The 21,042-nt window shown below is 58.3% G+C and overlaps 1 long non-coding RNA gene across 1 annotated transcript in view; it reads left to right on the forward strand.

The window, feature by feature from the left end:
- Positions 1-21,042, forward strand: part of LOC144981599 (uncharacterized) — a 383,701-nt gene that overhangs the window by 251,412 nt on the left and 111,247 nt on the right. The window lies entirely within an intron of this gene.

The raw sequence follows: 21,042 nt of genomic DNA on the forward strand, positions 1-21,042 counted from the left end.
AGTACATCAGACAAATTTTACCCAGGGCATAGTGTGTTTTGCCATCAGCCAAAACAAAGCTTTGATCATTGCATGGGTTCAGGGTTTCATCACTCCGAGCTATCTCCAACCACAGCCTGTGATTCATAAGGGTAAATGTACAACCAGTGTCGAACACAGCCCTGCATTGTTTTCCCCTAATAGTCACTGGGACGTGTAGCAAAGATAACCTAGGCATCTTTCCCTGTTTAACCATGGTTACTACGTCTGCTGTCTTCTTAGACGAACTTTTGTCAAGAGTTTTTTTATAAGGTTTTTCTTTAGCTTTCTGCTGATCAACTTTCCCCCAGTAGTCTTTTGATGAACTACAGTCCCTTTCCACTAGTGTGCCTATCCTCACCATCTGGTCTACGGTGGTTACAGTCCCTCTTAAACATCCAGCAATTCGCGGGTTACAATTATTTAAAATCTTTCTCACCAGCTCTGTTTCACTGATGTCTGGTTTCCATTTTAAACATAGAGCCCGGTAATCATAGGCAAAGTCCCTAAGACATTGCCCTGGTAACTGCACCATGTCTCGTAGTTTTTCCTCCACTTCAGCCAGGTAGTCAGGCGGAAGAAAGGCAATTTGAAATGCCTCTCTAAACTCATGCCAGTTGTGTACTTGAGCTTTAGCCACACTCCACCAACTATGTGCGGGCCCTTTAAGAACACCAGACAATGTGCCTATTAGCTCAGCATCAGTTAGTGGCCTTACAGCCAAGAAGGTTTCACATAGCTCAATGAAGTTTAATATTTCTGCGACTTCTCTGGACCCACTGAAAGATGGGAAATCCATACGGATTGCTGGTTTCGCATACATCATTGGAGCATTTGCCACATGGCTAGCAGTGGTATTCAGTGACATGTTTACTGGTAGTGGTACTGGAGAGCTTTTGCTGGTGCTTGGCAAAGCTAGTGTTGGAGACAACATGTGCATTGACTGAGGACCTGAGGTAGAAGAAAGGTGTACTTCACCTAGCGCAGATGCAGAACCGGAAGGAAAACTGGGTGTCTGAGACACTGAATCAAAAATAGTTTGGGTTTGTGAAGTTCTCATTCGTAATGGCTCCGCCGCAGGAGGAAAGGAGTGTTGGTGACGGAGCCGCGCTCAATCAGTGAAGAGAGACGTGGAGATAGTAGCTGGACTGGCGCGCTTCAGTCTTTGGATTTCAGCCTTCCACTTCCTTCCACTTCTTCTTCCACTTCAACCAATTTCTGCTCAAACTGTTGCATCATTGACGCCATGAGTTGTTCAAGGACTTCTAAAGAGTTGTCTACATGACATCGGACACTAATCTCCCTGTTAAAAGCACTTTCCACAGAGTCTCTAAAATCATTTTCTAATGATGTTACTCTTTGCCCCAGAACATCTAAGATATTATATAGAGAAATTAAAGGAGGTGCATCCATATAAGAAGTGTTATTGTCTACAAGTGTGACATTTTCTTCCTGATCATCATCTGACAGGTAAAGAGAACTGATGAGTGAGGCGACTTCCTCCACAGGGTTCCTCCTGGTGACCCAAGCATCTCCTCCTCGCTGCTCATGTTCACTGATGTTATGGTCAAATGAGTCACCCTGCATCGTTTGACCATATTCTTCGCCATCCACTTCACTCGTGGGGTGATCACATAGCATGGACTGATCTGGATTTGTACCCACATTGTCAGGCCTATCATCAGCCATATTGCTCTGGATACAATTACAGTATATTTATACTTGACATAAATGAGAATATAAAATTTTACAGGTCTTTTCCTTTTTGGCTTTTTTTTTGTAACAATTTAAATGAAAGATTTAACAGACAAATTTAGTCCCCATACTGGCCACCACTGTAACAAACACTACTTAATTTTAAATAATGTCTGCTATCAAAAGTTCTTTTGGGTTCTTCAAACACTGTTTCAACAGAATCACATTATCATATCAAAACCAAAATACACCTGTAAGATTTTCCAAACATAAATTTAATTTTCTTTTCTACCAAGTTTCTTTTTCCTCTCTCTTTTTTCCACAGGTGCACGCTTATACAATCCATCCATCCATCCATCCATCTTCCTCCGCTTATCCGGGACCAGGTCGCGGGGGCAGCAGACTGAGCAGAGATGCCCAGACTTCCCTCACCCTAGCCACTTCCTCCAGCTCCTCTGGGGGGACCCCGAGGCGTTCCCAGGCCAGCCGAGAGACGTAGTCTCTCCAGCGTGTCCTGGGTCTTCCCCGGGGCCTCCGCCCAGTGGGACATGCCCGGAACACCTCTCCAGGGAGGCGTCCAGGGGGCATCCGGACTAGATGCCCGAGCCACCCCAGCTGGCTCCTTTCGATGTGGAGGAGAAGCGGTTCTACTCCGAGCTCCCCGCGAGTGGCCGAGCTTCTCACCCTATCTCTAAGGGAGCGCCCAGCCACCCTGCGGAGGAAGCTCATTTCAGCCGCTTGTATTCGGGACCTCGTTCTTTCGGTCATGACCCATAGCTCATGACCATAGGTGAGTACTGGAACGTAGATCGACCGGTAAATTGAGAGCTTTGCTTTTCGGCTCAGCTCTCTCTTCACCACGACGGACCGATAGAGCGACCGCATAACTACGGACGCCACTCCGATCCGCCCGTCAATCTCACGCTCCGATCTTCCCTCACTCGTGAACAAGACCCCGAGGTATTTAAACTCCTCCACCTGGGGCAAGGACACTCCACCCACCGAGAGATGGCAAGCTACCTTTCTCCGGTCAAGGACCATGGCCTCAGATTTAGCGGTACTGACCCTCATCCCAGCCGCTTCACACTCGGCCGCAAACCGCCCCAATGCACGCTGGAGGTCCCGGCTCGATGAAGCCAACAGGACAACATCATCTGCAAAAAGCAGAGAGGAAATCCTGTGGTCCCCAAACCAGATCCCTTCCGGCCCCTGGCTGCGCCTAGAAATTCTGTCCATAAAAACTATGAACAGAACCGGTGATAAAGGGCAGCCTTGCCGGAGTCCAACGTGGACCGGGAACAGGTCTGACTTACTGCCGGCTATGCGAACCAAGCTCCTACTCCGGTCGTACAGAGACCGGACAGCCCTCAGTAAGGCTCCCCGGACCCCATACTCCCAGAGCACCCCCCACAGGATGCCACGGGGGACGCGGTCGAACGCCTTCTCCAAATCCACAAAACACATATGGACTGGATGAGCGAACTCCCACAATCCCTCCAGCACTCTAGATAGGGTGTAGAGCTGGTCCACTGTTCCACGACCAGGACGGAAACCGCACTGTTGTTCCTGAATCCGAGGTTCGACTATCGGACGGCGCCCATACAAGAGTCAATGAAATGTCCACGCGAACGCGCATCGCGGCCTCTGTCAGTCCAATAAATCCAACCAAAAGAACCCCCCCCCCAAAAAATAAACTGGTATACCAGTAAAAAGTAAAAACTGTTCTTTTCCTGCGTACCCAAGAAGGAAAAAATGTGTCGATCTCACCAGCTGGTCTCTTTGATCAGTTTATCTGGAAATGCACCCACTCACGGGATCGCGCATGGCACTTTCTTCGGCCTTTCGAATAAATCTCCAGTTTCGGCTCCCCCGTCACTCATCTGGACTCCACAGAATGTTGGTGGGGTAAATCCAGCAGGCAAGGAACAGCGAATAACTCGGAAGTCTTTTGTCACGGGAGAAGAGCACGGCGGCAGCTGTCAGCGCGTCTTTCACCTTCCTTCTTCCATCCCCTTGCGCACCTGTTCCGACCCCATTTAATAACCTTGGGGCGGGGCCGCTGTGCGTCAGGTGAACCGTCCATAACATAAATAAACCCTGAACATATAACACAAAGACCACATCCAGAAATGACAGTGGATAATATGTTTTTCACAGAAAAGCATGTTAATCCCCTCATACACAAGCACAGGTAGAACTAATGTTTCTCTTTTTTCTTCTTCCTCTATAGTCACACATTTCTAAAGAATTTCTTTGACTTTCTTTCACCCTTTTACTTTTATTGGGCTTTGATAAGAAAACAATAAAAAGTGCATCTTTGTGTCGAGCTGCAATTCTTTTTAAAGAAGCGCTACAGCGTGGAGAACAAGGAACGAGTGGAGCAGGACTGTTTGTTTCCTGCAGCTGAACTCAGCAGCTCACGTTTACCAGAAGACCTGACTTCCTGTGCAACTTCCTGTTCTGACTAATGAAAGACTCACCGTCAGAGCAGCTTTTTGAAAATTTGTGTCTTAGAGTCTCAGTCACAGCACCTGTACGGGGTTAACCTGGGTCCATGGAGGGTCGTAGAGGAACGGCTGCATCTAAAGGGGAGCACATGTGTGTCTTGAGGCTCGTACAGCCGCCACAAGGAACGTCACTTAAATGGAACGTAGCGTTGTCGTGCATCTGGTTTACACGCACTTATGATGTACAGGTCATGATGTCGTACGGCGTCCTTATGCTGCACTCTAGTCGTTAATAGGTGTGAGTACTGGCCCTCTTACTGACCACACCCAGGAGGTACACGTGATACGCTAATGCCCCCAGGACGCCCACTATGATCGTCTAAAGGCTTATTTCCACTGGTCTGTAACGCTGGAGAGTAGCTTTACCCTACCCTCCAGCGTAACGCAGGAGTTCTATTTCCAGTCCGTTTATGCATAAATTCTTCCGGCAAAAAGTCGGGGAACCAGAAACGGGTCCGGATTTCAAAATAAAAACTCCCGTTGTACTTTCAAAATAAAACTTTAAAAGACTAAATTTCATATTTAAGGTGACGTGTTCACATGATAATGCACGTTAAAACCAAAAATAAGACCACCATGGCCGACGAATATTAGAGATTCAAAAACATAACATCATTTATGAAACAAATCCTATTTTACAAGGACTCAGTTAGGAAGCAAAAGGCATGGGGTCCTGCATCCAGCAGGACCAACTACTTGAGGGTGTGACAGGACAGACCACTCCTCCGGGATCCGGGGGGGGGGGGGGGGGTGTCTATGTAAATTAACTGATGATCATGAGACGGACGATCGCACTGGAGAGACACCGTGGACAGACTAGTGGAAATTCAGGTTAACGGTTAGGCAGCACGCAAGGAGCCGTCAAACTTTCTCCATACGGGTTCAATGAGGGTCCACGACCTCGACATTTCATGTTGGCCATCTGTGCGCCCTGTACAAGTTTGATCTTTTTCACCCACAGACAGCCGAATCCACCCAACGAAACGGAGGTGGAGCGTGCACGCTGCACAGCGCCAGTTTTGAGTTCAGATCAGTTCACATGACAGTGAAGAAAACTTAAAGAAATCTGTGCTAAAACCAGAAGAAAGGATGATGATCTGACAGCAGAAAGGAGAACCGAGCTTGGAGCCAACATGGACAATCTACAGAATATCAACTTTTCTTTAACTCCATATTTATCACGTCAAAAAGAATTATTCTAAGTCTGATCTATCTCTGTATCGATAGTTACTTCTGTGGTTTGTCTTCTCTAGTTCTTTTTTTTCTTTGATGGCCGGAAATAAACCATTTCCTCCAGCGTAGTCTTCTTCACCTCCTCTGCTTCATCTCTTTGCTCCTCCTGAACAGACGAGCTGCAACTTTGGTTGTCAGAACACACGACCCGATCAGTGCCAGTACTTCCATCTGCAATGAGAAGATGTCAACCAAAAGTGGCTTCAGGTGTGCTGGACGCTCTGCTGCTGTGATTGGCCGACTGCCTGCCTTTACCTGAGACGCTGCAGCTTTGCAGGAGCCTCAGAATCTGACCTTAAGGTGCGCAGGTTGCAGTCCGGAGTCTTCATCAGGTCCTGGAGCGGCCGAACATTTGAGTCCTGCAGGCTGTTCCCTCTCAGATCCAGTTCTGTCAGGTGGTTCCCAGCAGACCTCAGAGCTGAGACCAGAGCGTCGCAGCCGGCTTTAGACAAGCCGCAGTCGTCCAGCCTGCATCCAGAGGAGCAGCTCATCAGCAGATCAGGAAGCAACATGAAGGACGGTGCACGGTGGAGGACGGCTCCTGTTTTTTAAGCTAATTTTGAATCAAATCTGCCTCTCAGTGCAAGACCAGTCAAGGACACAGCCAGCAGAGCAAACAACCTGCTGGCGCCGGAAAATCTAATCTAATCGGACCCCCCCCCCCGAGCTGAGACTCCTTGGCTCCAACCAAAACATCATTCGCTCTCAGAGTGTGAAAACCGCTGCTGTGCTGAAGGCCGATGCTGCTGCTTCCCCCCCCTTGACCTCGACATTCCTCGGAACTCACCCCCCGCCCCCGAGTGAGCACTCCTGGAGACGCGAGCGCCCGTGAGGAGCAGCTGCGACCGGAGTGTAACACAGGGGGGGGGCCCGGGGGGGCCCACCCCCCTATCCAACCCTCCCAGTGATCCTTGTGTACTGCGTGGCTGTGAGAATATGTGCTTCTGTGTTCAGACGGTGTTTTTTTTCTTGTACCTACACATTGTATCACAGTGTTGAGATACCACTTTTTTTGTCACCAATCATCACCCTACCCACCTATTGTAACCATCTTTACCCATCCTAAGAAAAAGGTGCGCAGTCGCTGCAGCTGCCTCAGTAAAACTCGAACTGTATGTGTATTTGTTGTATGTCTGATCTTGTTTGGGTTGCACTGGAAGTAATTTCGTATGTCGGTGTAAAAGCTGTGCGTATGACAATAAAAGGATTCTGATTCTGATTCTGATCTGATTTCATCATTTTTAGAGGCTCCAGGTGAGAAGCAAGAACGCGAAATTTCACTTAGTATAAAAAAAAGAGGAAAAGTCCCACTCTGATCAACTTTTGATCAATTGTCAAATCGGTCCCAGTGGTCGTTTGATTATGATGATGCCGTATTTAACCAAAACCTTAAAACCTGTGTCGTCTTCTAGGACATAGTTTCTGCAGAGCGGCAGGAGTTCATTAGAAATTCACATCTGAGTTGTGGGCGGGACGGTTGGTGCAGACGAGGAAAAGAAAGACATTCATGGATCTGTTTGACTGACAGGGATGATCAGAATGAGGCAGAGTAGGGAGCTTGTGGCCCCGCCCAGAGTATTTTCTACGTCACAAATACCCTCGTTTTCAAGTATAAAGAAATATTCAGAGATGCAATGTTGAGCTTAATTTTCTCCATAAATGTCCTCCATCATCACAAAAATGAACAACATGTTAAAAACCCCTTTTTGATAAGAATGACTCTTTAAAATAAAAAAAATGAGCGTTGAAGGTTTTAACACGGCGTTCCAAAAACTAGCTTTCCTTTACATAGAGACTGACCTCAGAGACTTCAGTCTGCATTCTGGACTCTCCAGAAGACCACAGAAGTGTTTCACTCAGGAATCATACAGGTCTTTCTTCCCACTCAGGTCCAGTTCTGTCAGGTGGGACGGGTTGGATTTCAGAGCAGAGACCAGAGCATCACAGCTGATCTCTGACAAATTGCAGCTCTCCAACCTGGATGTAGAAGAAAAATGGATGCGATGACCTGTGTGCATGAATCAGACATGAACCACAGGTCCGGTGCACGGGGTCCTGTGGTTCTGCTCGGCCTCTTCTGAACACCACTGCACTCAAAGTCTATAGCGCAGCTCGGTTGGTAAGGTGGGAAGCTACCATGCAGAAAACCAGGGTTTAATTCCCGGAGGGGAATGAGCATTGGTACTGGGGGCAATAACCATGTCAATGGCGAGTAATTAACATCACCCAGTGAGGGTCCTTAGACAAGTCCCTTAACGCTACTGCCTCCCGATTCGGCTGCAGCTCACCGGTCCCCAAGGGGAATTTAGCCCATCTAGCGGCGTTTAGCAAAAGCCAAACTACTGATGGACGTTTGGACTAAATTTTTTCAGCTGCAAATGTGAATTCAAAACAACATCAGCAAAAGTGTTCTGACCTCAGAATCTGCAGTCTGGAGTTTGGACTTTCCAGTCCAGCACACAGAACCTTGACTGTTAAAACTGTCAGCTGGTTGTTACTCAGGTCCAGTTCGGTCAGATGAGACGGGTTGGAGTTCAGAGCTGAAACCACCACTTCACAACGTGTCGCCCCCGTCTCTCTTACTGGCACCGTGTCGCCCCCGTCTGTCTTTCTGGCGCCGTGTCGCCCCCGTCTGTCTTTCTGGTCCCGTGCCACCCCCATTTTTCCTTCTGGTGCCGTGTCACCCCCGTCCGTCCTTCTGGACGCCGTGTCGCCCCCGTCCGTACTTCTGGACGCCGTGTCGCCCCCGTCTGTACTTCTGGACGCCGTGTCGCCCCCGTCTGTACTTCTGGACGCCGTGTCGCCCCCATCTGTACTTCTGGATGCCGTAGCACCCCCGTCTGACCTCCTGGCGCCGTGTCACCCCGTCTGTCTTTCTGGCGCCGTGTCGCCCCCGTCTGTCTTTCTGGCGCCGTGTCGCCCCCATCTATCCTTCTGGCGCCGTGTCGCCCCCGTCTGTCCTTCTGGCGCCGTGTCGCCCCCATCTGTCCTTCTGGTGCCGTGTCACCCCCGTCCGTCCTTCTGGACGCCGTGTCGCCCCCGTCCGTACTTCTGGACGCCGTGTCGCCCCCGTCTGTACTTCTGGACGCCGTGTCACCCCCGTCCGTCCTTCTGGACGCCGTGTCGCCCCCGTCCGTACTTCTGGACGCCGTGTCGCCCCCGTCTGTACTTCTGGACGCCGTGTCGCCCCCGTCTGTACTTCTGGACGCCGTGTCGCCCCCATCTGTACTTCTGGATGCCGTAGCACCCCCGTCTGACCTCCTGGCGCCGTGTCACCCCGTCTGTCTTTCTGGCGCCGTGTCGCCCCCGTCTGTCTTTCTGGCGCCGTGTCGCCCCCATCTATCCTTCTGTCGCCGTGTCGCCCCCGTCTGTCCTTCTGGCGCCGTGTCGCCCCCATCTGTCCTTCTGGACCCCGTGTCGCCTCCGTCTGTCCTTCTGGACGCATTGTCGCCCCCGTCTGACTTTCTGGCGCAGTGTCGCCCCCGTCTGTCTAACTGGCGCTGTGTCGCCCCCGTCTGTCCTTCTGGCGCCGTGTCGCCCCCATCTGTCCTTCTGGACGCCATGTCACCCCCGTCTGACCTCCTGGCGCCGTGTGGCCCCCGTCTGTCTAACTGGCGCCGTGTCGCCCCCGTCAAACCTCCTGGTGCCGTGTCGCCCCCGTCTGTCTTTCTGGCGTCGTGTCGCCTCCGTCTGACCTTCTGGCACCGTCTCGCCCCTGTCTGTCCTTCTGGCCCAGTGTCGCCCCCGTCTGACCTCCTGGCGCCGTGTCGCCCCCGTCTGACCTCCTGGCGCCGTGTCGCCCCCGTCTGTCCTTCTGGACGCCGTGTCACCCCCGTCTGTCCTTCTGGACGCCGTGTCGCCCCCGTCTGACCTCCTGGCACCGTGTCGCCCCCGTCTTTCCTTCTGGACGCCGTGTCGCCCCCGTGTGTCCTTCTGGACGCCGTGTCGCCCCCGTCTGTACTTCTGGACGCTGTGCCGCGTCGCCCCCGTCTGTCCTTCCGGCCGCCGTGTCGCCCCCATCTGTCCTTCTGGCGCCGTGTCGCCCCCATCTGTCCTTCTGGACGCCGTGTCACCCCCGTCTGTCCTTCTGGATGCCGTGTCGCCCCCGTCTGACCTCCTGGCACCGTGTCGCCCCCGTCTTTCCTTCTGGACGCCGTGTCGCCCCCGTGTGTCCTTCTGGACGCCGTGTCGCCCCCGTCTTTACTTCTGGACGCCGTGCAATAAAAGGATTCTGATTCTGATCTGATTTCATCATTTTTAGAGGCTCCAGGTGAGAAGCAAGAACGCGAAATTTCACTTAGTATAAAAAAAAAGAGGAAAAGTCCCACTCTGATCAACTTTTGATCAATTGTCAGATCGGTCCCAGTGGTCGTTTGATTATGATGATGCCGTATTTAACCAAAACCTTAAAACCTGTGTCGTCTTCTAGGACATAGTTTCTGCAGAGCGGCAGGAGTTCATTAGAAATTCACATCTGAGTTGTGGGCGGGACGGTTGGTGCAGACGAGGAAAAGAAAGACATTCATGGATCTGTTTGACTGACAGGGATGATCAGAATGAGGCAGAGTAGGGAGCTTGTGGCCCCGCCCAGCGTATTTTCTACGTCACAAATACCCTCGTTTTCAAGTATAAAGAAATATTCAGAGATGCAATGTTGAGCTTAATTTTCTCCATAAATGTCCTCCATCATCACAAAAATGAACAACATGTTAAAAACCCCTTTTTGATAAGAATGACTCTTTAAAATAAAAAAAATGAGCGTTGAAGGTTTTAACACGGCGTTCCAAAAACTAGCTTTCCTTTACATAGAGACTGACCTCAGAGACTTCAGTCTGCATTCTGGACTCTCCAGAAGACCACAGAAGTGTTTCACTCAGGAATCATACAGGTCTTTCTTCCCACTCAGGTCCAGTTCTGTCAGGTGGGACGGGTTGGATTTCAGAGCAGAGACCAGAGCATCACAGCTGATCTCTGACAAATTGCAGCTCTCCAACCTGGATGTAGAAGAAAAATGGATGCGATGACCTGTGTGCATGAATCAGACATGAACCACAGGTCCGGTGCACGGGGTCCGGTGGTTCTGCACGGCTTCTTCTGAACACCACTGCACTCAAAGTCTATAGCGCAGCTCGGTTGGTAAGGTGGGAAGCTACCATGCAGAAAACCAGGGTTTAATTCCCGGAGGGGAATGAGCATTGGTACTGGGGGCAATAACCATGTCAATGGCGAGTAATTAACATCACCCAGTGAGGGTCCTTAGACAAGTCCCTTAACGCTACTGCCTCCCGATTCGGCTGCAGCTCACCGGTCCCCAAGGGGAATTTAGCCCATCTAGCGGCGTTTAGCAAAAGCCAAACTACTGATGGACGTTTGGACTAAATTTTTTCAGCTGCAAATGTGAATTCAAAACAACATCAGCAAAAGTGTTCTGACCTCAGAATCTGCAGTCTGGAGTTTGGACTTTCCAGTCCAGCACACAGAACCTTGACTGTTGAAACTGTCAGCTGGTTGTTACTCAGGTCCAGTTCGGTCAGATGAGACGGGTTGGAGTTCAGAGCTGAAACCACCACTTCACAACGTGTCGCCCCCGTCTCTCTTACTGGCACCGTGTCGCCCCCGTCTGTCTTTCTGGCGCCGTGTCGCCCCCGTCTGTCTTTCTGGTCCCGTGCCACCCCCATTTTTCCTTCTGGTGCCGTGTCACCCCCGTCCGTCCTTCTGGACGCCGTGTCGCCCCCGTCCGTACTTCTGGACGCCGTGTCGCCCCCGTCTGTCTTTCTGGTCCCGTGCCACCCCCATTTTTCCTTCTGGTGCCGTGTCACCACCGTCCGTCCTTCTGGACGCCGTGTCGCCCCCGTCCGTACTTCTGGACGCCGTGTCGCCCCCGTCTGTACTTCTGGACGCCGTGTCGCCCCCGTCTGTACTTCTGGACGCCGTGTCGCCCCCATCTGTACTTCTGGATGCCGTAGCACCCCCGTCTGACCTCGTGGCGCCGTGTCACCCCGTCTGTCTTTCTGGCGCCGTGTCGCCCCCGTCTGTCTTTCTGGCGCCGTGTCGCCCCCGTCTGTCCTTCTGGCGCCGTGTCGCCCCCATCTGTCCTTCTGGACCCCGTGTCGCCTCCGTCTGTCCATCTGGACGCCATATCGCCCCCGTCTGACTTTCTGGCGCAGTGTCGCCCCCGTCTGTCTAACTGGCGCTGTGTCGCCCCCGTCTGTCCTTCTGGCGCCGTGTCGCCCCCATCTGTCCTTCTGGACGCCATGTCGCCCCCGTCTGACCTCCTGGCGCCGTGTGGCCCCCGTCTGTCTAACTGGCGCCGTGTCGCCCCCGTCAAACCTCCTGGTGCCGTGTCGCCCCCGTCTGTCTTTCTGGCGCCGTGTCGCCCCCGTCTGTCTTTCTGGCGCCGTGTCGCCCCCGTCTGTCTTTCTGGCGCCGTGTCGCCCCCGTCTGTCTTTCTGGCGCCGTGTCGCCCCCATCTATCCTTCTGGCGCAGTGTCGCCCCCGTCTGGCCTTCTGACACCGTCTGACCTGCTGACACCGTGTCGCCCCCGTCTGACCACCCAGCGCCGTGTCGCCCCCGTCTGTCTTACTGGAGGCGTGTCGCCCCCTTCTGTCTCTCTGGCGCCGTGTCGCCCCCGTCTGTCCTTCTTGTGCCGTGTCGCCCCCGTCTGTCTTTCTGGCGTCGTGTCGCCTCCGTCTGACCTTCTGGCGCCGTGTCGCCCCTGTCTGTCCTTCTGGCCCAGTGTCAACCCCGTCTGACCTCCTGGCGCCGTGTCGCCCCCGTCTGACCTCCTGGCGCCGTGTCGCCCCCGTCTGTCCTTCTGGACGCCGTGTCACCCCCGTCTGTCCTTCTGGACGCCGTGTCGCCCCCGTCTGACCTCCTGGCACCGTGTCGCCCCCGTCTTTCCTTCTGGACGCCGTGTCGCCCCCGTGTGTCCTTCTGGACGCCGTGTCGCCCCCGTCTGTACTTCTGGACGCCGTGCCGCGTCGCCCCCGTCTGTCCTTCCGGCCGCCGTGTCGCCCCCATCTGTCCTTCTGGCGCCGTGTCGCCCCCATCTGTCCTTCTGGACGCCGTGTCACCCCCGTCTGTCCTTCTGGATGCCGTGTCGCCCCCGTCTGACCTCCTGGCACCGTGTCGCCCCCGTCTTTCCTTCTGGCTGCGTGTCGCCCCCGTGTGTCCTTCTGGACGCCGTGTCGCCCCCGTCTGTACTTCTGGACGCCATGCCGCGTCGCCCCCGTCTGTCCTTCCGGCCGCCGTGTCGCCCACATCTGTCCTTCTGGCGCCGTGTCGCCCCTGTCTGTCCTTCTGGCGCCGTGTCGCCCCCATCTGTCCTTCTGGACGCCGTGTCCCCCCCGTCCGTCTTTCTGGACGCCATGTCGCCCCCGTCTGACTTTCTGGCGCAGTGTCGCCCCCGTCTGACCTCCTGGCGCCGTGTCGCCCCCGTCAAACCTCCTGGCGCCGTGTCACCCCGTCTGTCTTTCTGCCGCCGTGTGGCCCCGTCTGTACTTCTGGACGCCATGTCGCCCCCGTCTGTACTTCTGGACGCCGTGTCGCCCCCGTCTGTACTTCTGGACGCCGTGTCGCCCCCGTCTGTACTTCTGGATGCCGTGTCGCCCCCATCTGTACTTCTGGATGCCGTAGCACCCCCGTCTGACCTCCTGGCGCCGTGTCACCCCGTCTGTCTTTCTGGCGCCGTGTCGCCCCCGTCTGTCTTTCTGGCGCCGTGTCGCCCCCATCTATCCTTCTGGCGCCGTGTCGCCCCCGTCTGTCCTTCTGGCGCCGTGTCGCCCCCATCTGTCCTTCTGGACCCCGTGTCGCCTCCGTCTGTCCTTCTGGACGCCATGTCGCCCCCTTCTGACTTTCTGGCGCAGTGTCGCCCCCGTCTGTCTAACTGGCGCTGTGTCGCCCCCGTCTGTCCTTCTGGCGCCGTGTCGCCCCCATCTGTCCTTCTGGACGCCATGTCGCCCCCGTCTGACCTCCTGGCGCCGTTTGGCCCCCGTCTGTCTAACTGGCGCCGTGTCGCCCCCGTCAAACCTCCTGGTGCCGTGTCGCCCCCGTCTGTCTTTCTGGCGCCGTGTCGCCCCCGTCTGTCTTTCTGGCGCCGTGTCGCCCCCATCTATCCTTCTGGCGCAGTGTGGTCCCCGTCTGTCTAACTGGCGCCGTGTCGCCCCCGTCTGTCCTTCTGGCGCCGTGTCGCCCCCATCTGTCCTTCTGGACGCCATGTCGCCCCCGTCTGACCTCCTGGCGCCGTGTGGCCCCCGTCTGTCTAACTGGCGCCGTGTCGCCCCCGTCAAACCTCCTGGTGCCATGTCGCCCCCGTCTGTCCTTCCGGCCGCCGTGTCGCCCCCGTCTGTCTTTCTGGCGTCGTGTCGCCTCCGTCTGACCTTCTGGCGCCGTGTCGCCCCCATCTATCCTTCTGGCGCAGTGTGGCCCCCGTCTGTCTAACTGGCGCCGTGTCGCCCCCGTCTGTCCTTCTGGCGCCGTGTCGCCCCCATCTGTCCTTCTGGACGCCATGTCGCCCCCGTCTGACCTCCTGGCGCCGTGTGGCCCTCGTCTGTCTAACTGGCGCCGTGTCGCCCCCGTCAAACCTCCTGGTGCCGTGTCGCCCCCGTCTGTCCTTCCGGCCGCCGTGTCGCCCCCGTCTGTCTTTCTGGCGTCGTGTCGCCTCCGTCTGACCTTCTGGCGCCGTGTCGCCCCTGTCTGTCCTTCTGGCCCAGTGTCGCCCCCGTCTGACCTCCTGGCGCCGTGTCGCCTCCGTCTGACCTTCTGGCGCCATGTCGCCCCCGTCTGACCTCCTGGCGCCGTGTCGCCCCCGTCTGACCTCCTGGCGCCGTGTCGCCCCCGTCTGTTCTTCTGGACGCCGTGTCACCCCCGTCTGTCCTTCTGGATGCCGTGTCGCCCCCGTCTGACCTCCTGGCACCGTGTCGCCCCAGTCTTTCCTTCTGGACGCCGTGTCGCCCCCGTGTGTCCTTCTGGACGCCGTGTCGCCCCCGTCTGTACTTCTGGACGCCGTGCCGCGTCGCCCCCGTCTGTCCTTCCGGCCGCCGTGTCGCCCCCATCTGTCCTTCTGGCGCCGTGTCGCCCCTGTCTGTCCTTCTGGCGCCGTGTCGCCCCCATCTGTCCTTCTGGACGCCGTGTCCCCCCCGTCCGTCCTTCTGGACGCCATGGCGCCGCCGTCTGACTTTCTGGCGCAGTGTCGCCCCCGTCTGACCTCCTGGCGCCGTGTCGCCCCCGTCAAACCTCCTGGCGCAGTGTCGCCCCCGTCTGACCTCCTGGCGCCGTGTCGCCTCCGTCTGACCTTCTGGCGCCGTGTCGCCCCCGTCTGACCTCCTGGCGCCGTGTCGCCCCCGTCTGACCTCCTGGCGCCGTGTCGCCCCCGTCTGTTCTTCTGGACGCCGTGTCACCCCCGTCTGTCCTTCTGGATGCCGTGTCGCCCCCGTCTGACCTCCTGGCACCGTGTCGCCCCAGTCTTTCCTTCTGGACGCCGTGTCGCCCCCGTGTGTCCTTCTGGACGCCGTGTCGCCCCCGTCTGTACTTCTGGACGCCGTGCCGCGTCGCCCCCGTCTGTCCTTCCGGCCGCCGTGTCGCCCCCATCTGTCCTTCTGGCGCCGTGTCGCCCCTGTCTGTCCTTCTGGCGCCGTGTCGCCCCCATCTGTCCTTCTGGACGCCGTGTCCCCCCCGTCCGTCCTTCTGGACGCCATGGCGCCGCCGTCTGACTTTCTGGCGCAGTGTCGCCCCCGTCTGACCTCCTGGCGCCGTGTCGCCCCCGTCAAACCTCCTGGCGCCGTGTCACCCCGTCTGTCTTTCTGCCGCCGTGTCGCCCCGTCTGTACTTCTGGACGCCGTGTCGCCCCCGTCTGTACTTATGGACGCCTTGTCGCCCCCGTCTGTACTTCTGGACGCCGTGTCGCCCCCGTCTGTACTTCTGGACGCCGTGTCGCCCCCGTCTGTACTTCTGGACGCCGTGTCGCCCCCATCTGTACTTCTGGATGCCGTAGCACCCCCGTCTGACCTCCTGGCGCCGTGTCACCCCGTCTGTCTTTCTGGCGCCGTGTCGCCCCCGTCTGTCTTTCTGGCGCCGTGTCGCCCCCATCTATCCTTCTGGCGCCGTGTCGCCCCCGTCTGTCCTTCTGGCGCCGTGTCGCCCCCATCTGTCCTTCTGGACCCCGTGTCGCCTCCGTCTGTCCTTCTGGACGCCATGTCGCCCCCGTCTGACTTTCTGGCGCAGTGTCGCCCCCGTCTGTCTAACTGGCGCTGTGTCGCCCCCGTCTTTCCTTCTGGCGCCGTGTCGCCCCCATCTGTCCTTCTGGACGCCATGTCGCCCCCGTCTGACCTCCTGGCGCCGTGTGGCCCCCGTCTGTCTAACTGGCGCCGTGTCGCCCCCGTCAAACCTCCTGGTGCCGTGTCGCCCCCGTCTGTCTTTCTGGCGCCGTGTCGCCCCCGTCTGTCTTTCTGGCGCCGTGTCGCCCCCGTCTGTCTTTCTGGCGCCGTGTCGCCCCCGTCTGTCTTTCTGGCGCCGTGTCGCCCCCATCTATCCTTCTGGCGCAGTGTCGCCCCCGTCTGGCCTTCTGACACCGTCTGTCCTTCTTGTGCCGTGTCGCCCCCGTCTGTCTTTCTGGCGTCGTGTCGCCTCCGTCTGACCTTCTGGCGCCGTGTCGCCCCTGTCTGTCCTTCTGGCCCAGTGTCGCCCCCGTCTGACCTCCTGGCGCCGTGTCGCCCCCGTCTGACCTCCTGGCGCCGTGTCGCCCCCATCTTTCCTTCTGGACGCCGTGTCACCCCCGTCTGTCCTTCTGGATGCCGTGTCGCCCCCGTCTGACCTCCTGGCACCGTGTCGCCCCCGTCTTTCCTTCTGGACGCCGTGTCGCCCCCGTGTGTCCTTCTGGACGCCGTGTCGCCCCCGTGTGTCCTTCTGGACGCCGTGTCGCCCCCGTCTGTACTTCTGGACGCCGTGCCGCGTCGCCCCCGTCTGTCCTTCCGGCCGCCGTGTCGCCCCCATCTGTCCTTCTGGCGCCGTGTCGCCCCTGTCTGTCCTTCTGGCGCCGTGTCGCCCCCATCTGTCCTTCTGGACGCCGTGTCCCCCCCGTCCGTCCTTCTGGACGCCATGTCGCCCCCGTCTGACTTTCTGGCGCAGTGTCGCCCCCGTCTGACCTCCTGGCGCCGTGTCGCCCCCGTCAAACCTCCTGGCGCCGTGTCACCCCCTCTGTCTTTCTGCCGCCGTGTCGCCCCGTCTATACTTCTGGACGCCGTGTCGCCCCCGTCTGTACTTCTGGATGCCGTGTCGCCCCCGTTTGTACTTCTGGACGCCGTGTCGCCCCCGTCTGTACTTCTGGACGCCATGCCGCCCCCGTGTGTCCTTCTGCCGCCGTTTCGCCCCGTGTGACCTTCTGGCACAGTGTTGCCCCCGTCTGTCCTTCCGGCCGCTGGTCGCCCCCATCTGACCACCTGGCGCCGTGTCGCCCCCGTCTGTCTTACTGGAGGCGTGCCGCCCCCTTCTGTCTTTCTGGCGCCGTGTCGCCCCCATCTGTCCTTCTGGACGCCATGTCGCCCCCGTCTGACCTCCTGGCGCCGTGTGGCCCCCGTCTGTCTAACTGGCGCCGTGTCGCCCCCGTCAAACCTCCTGGTGCCATGTCGCCCCCGTCTGTCCTTCCGGCCGCCGTGTCGCCCCCGTCTGTCTTTCTGGCGTCGTGTCGCCTCCGTCTGACCTTCTGGCGCCGTGTCGCCCCCATCTATCCTTCTGGCGCAGTGTGGCCCCCGTCTGTCTAACTGGCGCCGTGTCGCCCCCGTCTGTCCTTCTGGCGCCGTGTCGCCCCCATCTGTCCTTCTGGACGCCATGTCGCCCCCGTCTGACCTCCTGGCGCCGTGTGGCCCTCGTCTGTCTAACTGGCGCCGTGTCGCCCCCGTCAAACCTCCTGGTGCCGTGTCGCCCCCGTCTGTCCTTCCGGCCGCCGTGTCGCCCCCGTCTGTCTTTCTGGCGTCGTGTCGCCTCCGTCTGACCTTCTGGCGCCGTGTCGCCCCTGTCTGTCCTTCTGGCCCAGTGTCGCCCCCGTCTGACCTCCTGGCGCCGTGTCGCCTCCGTCTGACCTTCTGGCGCCGTGTCGCCCCCGTCTGACCTCCTGGCGCCGTGTCGCCCCCGTCTGACCTCCTGGCGCCGTGTCGCCCCCGTCTGTTCTTCTGGACGCCGTGTCACCCCCGTCTGTCCTTCTGGATGCCGTGTCGCCCCCGTCTGACCTCCTGGCACCGTGTCGCCCCAGTCTTTCCTTCTGGACGCCGTGTCGCCCCCGTGTGTCCTTCTGGACGCCGTGTCGCCCCCGTCTGTACCTCTGGACGCCGTGCCGCGTCGCCCCCGTCTGTCCTTCCGGCCGCCGTGTCGCCCCCATCTGTCCTTCTGGCGCCGTGTCGCCCCTGTCTGTCCTTCTGGCGCCGTGTCGCCCCCATCTGTCCTTCTGGACGCCGTGTCCCCCCCGTCCGTCCTTCTGGACGCCATGGCGCCGCCGTCTGACTTTCTGGCGCAGTGTCGCCCCCGTCTGACCTCCTGGCGCCGTGTCGCCCCCGTCAAACCTCCTGGCGCAGTGTCGCCCCCGTCTGACCTCCTGGCGCCGTGTCGCCTCCGTCTGACCTTCTGGCGCCGTGTCGCCCCCGTCTGACCTCCTGGCGCCGTGTCGCCCCCGTCTGACCTCCTGGCGCCGTGTCGCCCCCGTCTGTTCTTCTGGACGCCGTGTCACCCCCGTCTGTCCTTCTGGATGCCGTGTCGCCCCCGTCTGACCTCCTGGCACCGTGTCGCCCCAGTCTTTCCTTCTGGACGCCGTGTCGCCCCCGTGTGTCCTTCTGGACGCCGTGTCGCCCCCGTCTGTACTTCTGGACGCCGTGCCGCGTCGCCCCCGTCTGTCCTTCCGGCCGCCGTGTCGCCCCCATCTGTCCTTCTGGCGCCGTGTCGCCCCTGTCTGTCCTTCTGGCGCCGTGTCGCCCCCATCTGTCCTTCTGGACGCCGTGTCCCCCCCGTCCGTCCTTCTGGACGCCATGGCGCCGCCGTCTGACTTTCTGGCGCAGTGTCGCCCCCGTCTGACCTCCTGGCGCCGTGTCGCCCCCGTCAAACCTCCTGGCGCCGTGTCACCCCGTCTGTCTTTCTGCCGCCGTGTCGCCCCGTCTGTACTTCTGGACGCCGTGTCGCCCCCGTCTGTACTTATGGACGCCTTGTCGCCCCCGTCTGTACTTCTGGACGCCGTGTCGCCCCCGTCTGTACTTCTGGACGCCGTGTCGCCCCCGTCTGTACTTCTGGACGCCGTGTCGCCCCCATCTGTACTTCTGGATGCCGTAGCACCCCCGTCTGACCTCCTGGCGCCGTGTCACCCCGTCTGTCTTTCTGGCGCCGTGTCGCCCCCGTCTGTCTTTCTGGCGCCGTGTCGCCCCCATCTATCCTTCTGGCGCCGTGTCGCCCCCGTCTGTCCTTCTGGCGCCGTGTCGCCCCCATCTGTCCTTCTGGACCCCGTGTCGCCTCCGTCTGTCCTTCTGGACGCCATGTCGCCCCCGTCTGACTTTCTGGCGCAGTGTCGCCCCCGTCTGTCTAACTGGCGCTGTGTCGCCCCCGTCTTTCCTTCTGGCGCCGTGTCGCCCCCATCTGTCCTTCTGGACGCCATGTCGCCCCCGTCTGACCTCCTGGCGCCGTGTGGCCCCCGTCTGTCTAACTGGCGCCGTGTCGCCCCCGTCAAACCTCCTGGTGCCGTGTCGCCCCCGTCTGTCTTTCTGGCGCCGTGTCGCCCCCGTCTGTCTTTCTGGCGCCGTGTCGCCCCCGTCTGTCTTTCTGGCGCCGTGTCGCCCCCGTCTGTCTTTCTGGCGCCGTGTCGCCCCCATCTATCCTTCTGGCGCAGTGTCGCCCCCGTCTGGCCTTCTGACACCGTCTGTCCTTCTTGTGCCGTGTCGCCCCCGTCTGTCTTTCTGGCGTCGTGTCGCCTCCGTCTGACCTTCTGGCGCCGTGTCGCCCCTGTCTGTCCTTCTGGCCCAGTGTCGCCCCCGTCTGACCTCCTGGCGCCGTGTCGCCCCCGTCTGACCTCCTGGCGCCGTGTCGCCCCCATCTTTCCTTCTGGACGCCGTGTCACCCCCGTCTGTCCTTCTGGATGCCGTGTCGCCCCCGTCTGACCTCCTGGCACCGTGTCGCCCCCGTCTTTCCTTCTGGACGCCGTGTCGCCCCCGTGTGTCCTTCTGGACGCCGTGTCGCCCCCGTCTGTACTTCTGGACGCCGTGCCGCGTCGCCCCCGTCTGTCCTTCCGGCCGCCGTGTCGCCCCCATCTGTCCTTCTGGCGCCGTGTCGCCCCTGTCTGTCCTTCTGGCGCCGTGTCGCCCCCATCTGTCCTTCTGGACGCCGTGTCCCCCCCGTCCGTCCTTCTGGACGCCATGTCGCCCCCGTCTGACTTTCTGGCGCAGTGTCGCCCCCGTCTGACCTCCTGGCGCCGTGTCGCCCCCGTCAAACCTCCTGGCGCCGTGTCACCCCGTCTGTCTTTCTGCCGCCGTGTCGCCCCGTCTATACTTCTGGACGCCGTGTCGCCCCCGTCTGTACTTCTGGATGCCGTGTCGCCCCCGTTTGTACTTCTGGACGCCGTGTCGCCCCCGTCTGTACTTCTGGACGCCATGCCGCCCCCGTGTGTCCTTCTGCCGCCGTTTCGCCCCGTGTGACCTTCTGGCACAGTGTTGCCCCCGTCTGTCCTTCCGGCCGCTGGTCGCCCCCATCTGACCACCTGGCGCCGTGTCGCCCCCGTCTGTCTTACTGGAGGCGTGCCGCCCCCTTCTGTCTTTCTGGCGCCGTGTCGCCCCCGTCTGTATTTCTGGCGCCGTGTCGCCCCCGTCTGTCTTTCTTGCGCCGTGTCGCCCCCGTCTGTCTTTCTGGCGCTGTGTCGCCCCCGTCTGTCTTTCTGGCGCCGTGTCGCCCCCGTCTGTCTTTCTGGCGCCGTGTCGCCCCCGTCCGTCTCTCTGGCGCCGTGTCGCCCCGTCTGTCCTTCTGTTTCTGATGTTTGCTAAAATCAGCAGACCTCGTTTTAAAGTCAAGAATTTTCCAGAATGTTTATTCATCTTAATCCTAATCTGCAAAACAGAAGACAGAGAACAAAACAAAAAAACTAACAGCACAGAAAAAAAATGAAGAACCAAAATCCTTCAAGAAGTTAGAAAAAATATGAAAAAAATGTACATTTACATTCAAACAAAGGTGTTGTAGGGGTGTTTAGATAGCTTTAGGAGGGGTGGATGGGATGTTTTATTGTGTGCATAAATGTCTGTGTGTGTGTTTGTTGGGGAAATGTGGGACGCAGGTAGGGCCTCCAAGCCTGCTGGTGTTCGTCGCTGCTTCACCGGGCTTTTACAGAAGAATGTGTCACGCTGTGGGGTGGCTCGAAAGCCGGTAGGACCCAGATGCAGAGGGGGAGGCACACGGTTCAGGGACTAGAGGGTTTTAATAAACAAAAGGCGCTGCAGAGCAGGATTACAAAACAAACAAAAACTTACTTTGGCGTGGCGAGGGACATGGAAACATGAGCGTGGCAAAAAACATGGACCGAGGCATGAAGACAAGAAGACGAAAACACCATGACAAGGCTAATGGACCAGC

This window comes from Oryzias latipes, chromosome 13 (genome assembly GCF_053564925.1).
Source record: "Oryzias latipes strain Hd-rR chromosome 13, Olatipes_Hd-rR_3.1".
NCBI classification, from domain to species: domain Eukaryota; kingdom Metazoa; phylum Chordata; class Actinopteri; order Beloniformes; family Adrianichthyidae; genus Oryzias; species Oryzias latipes.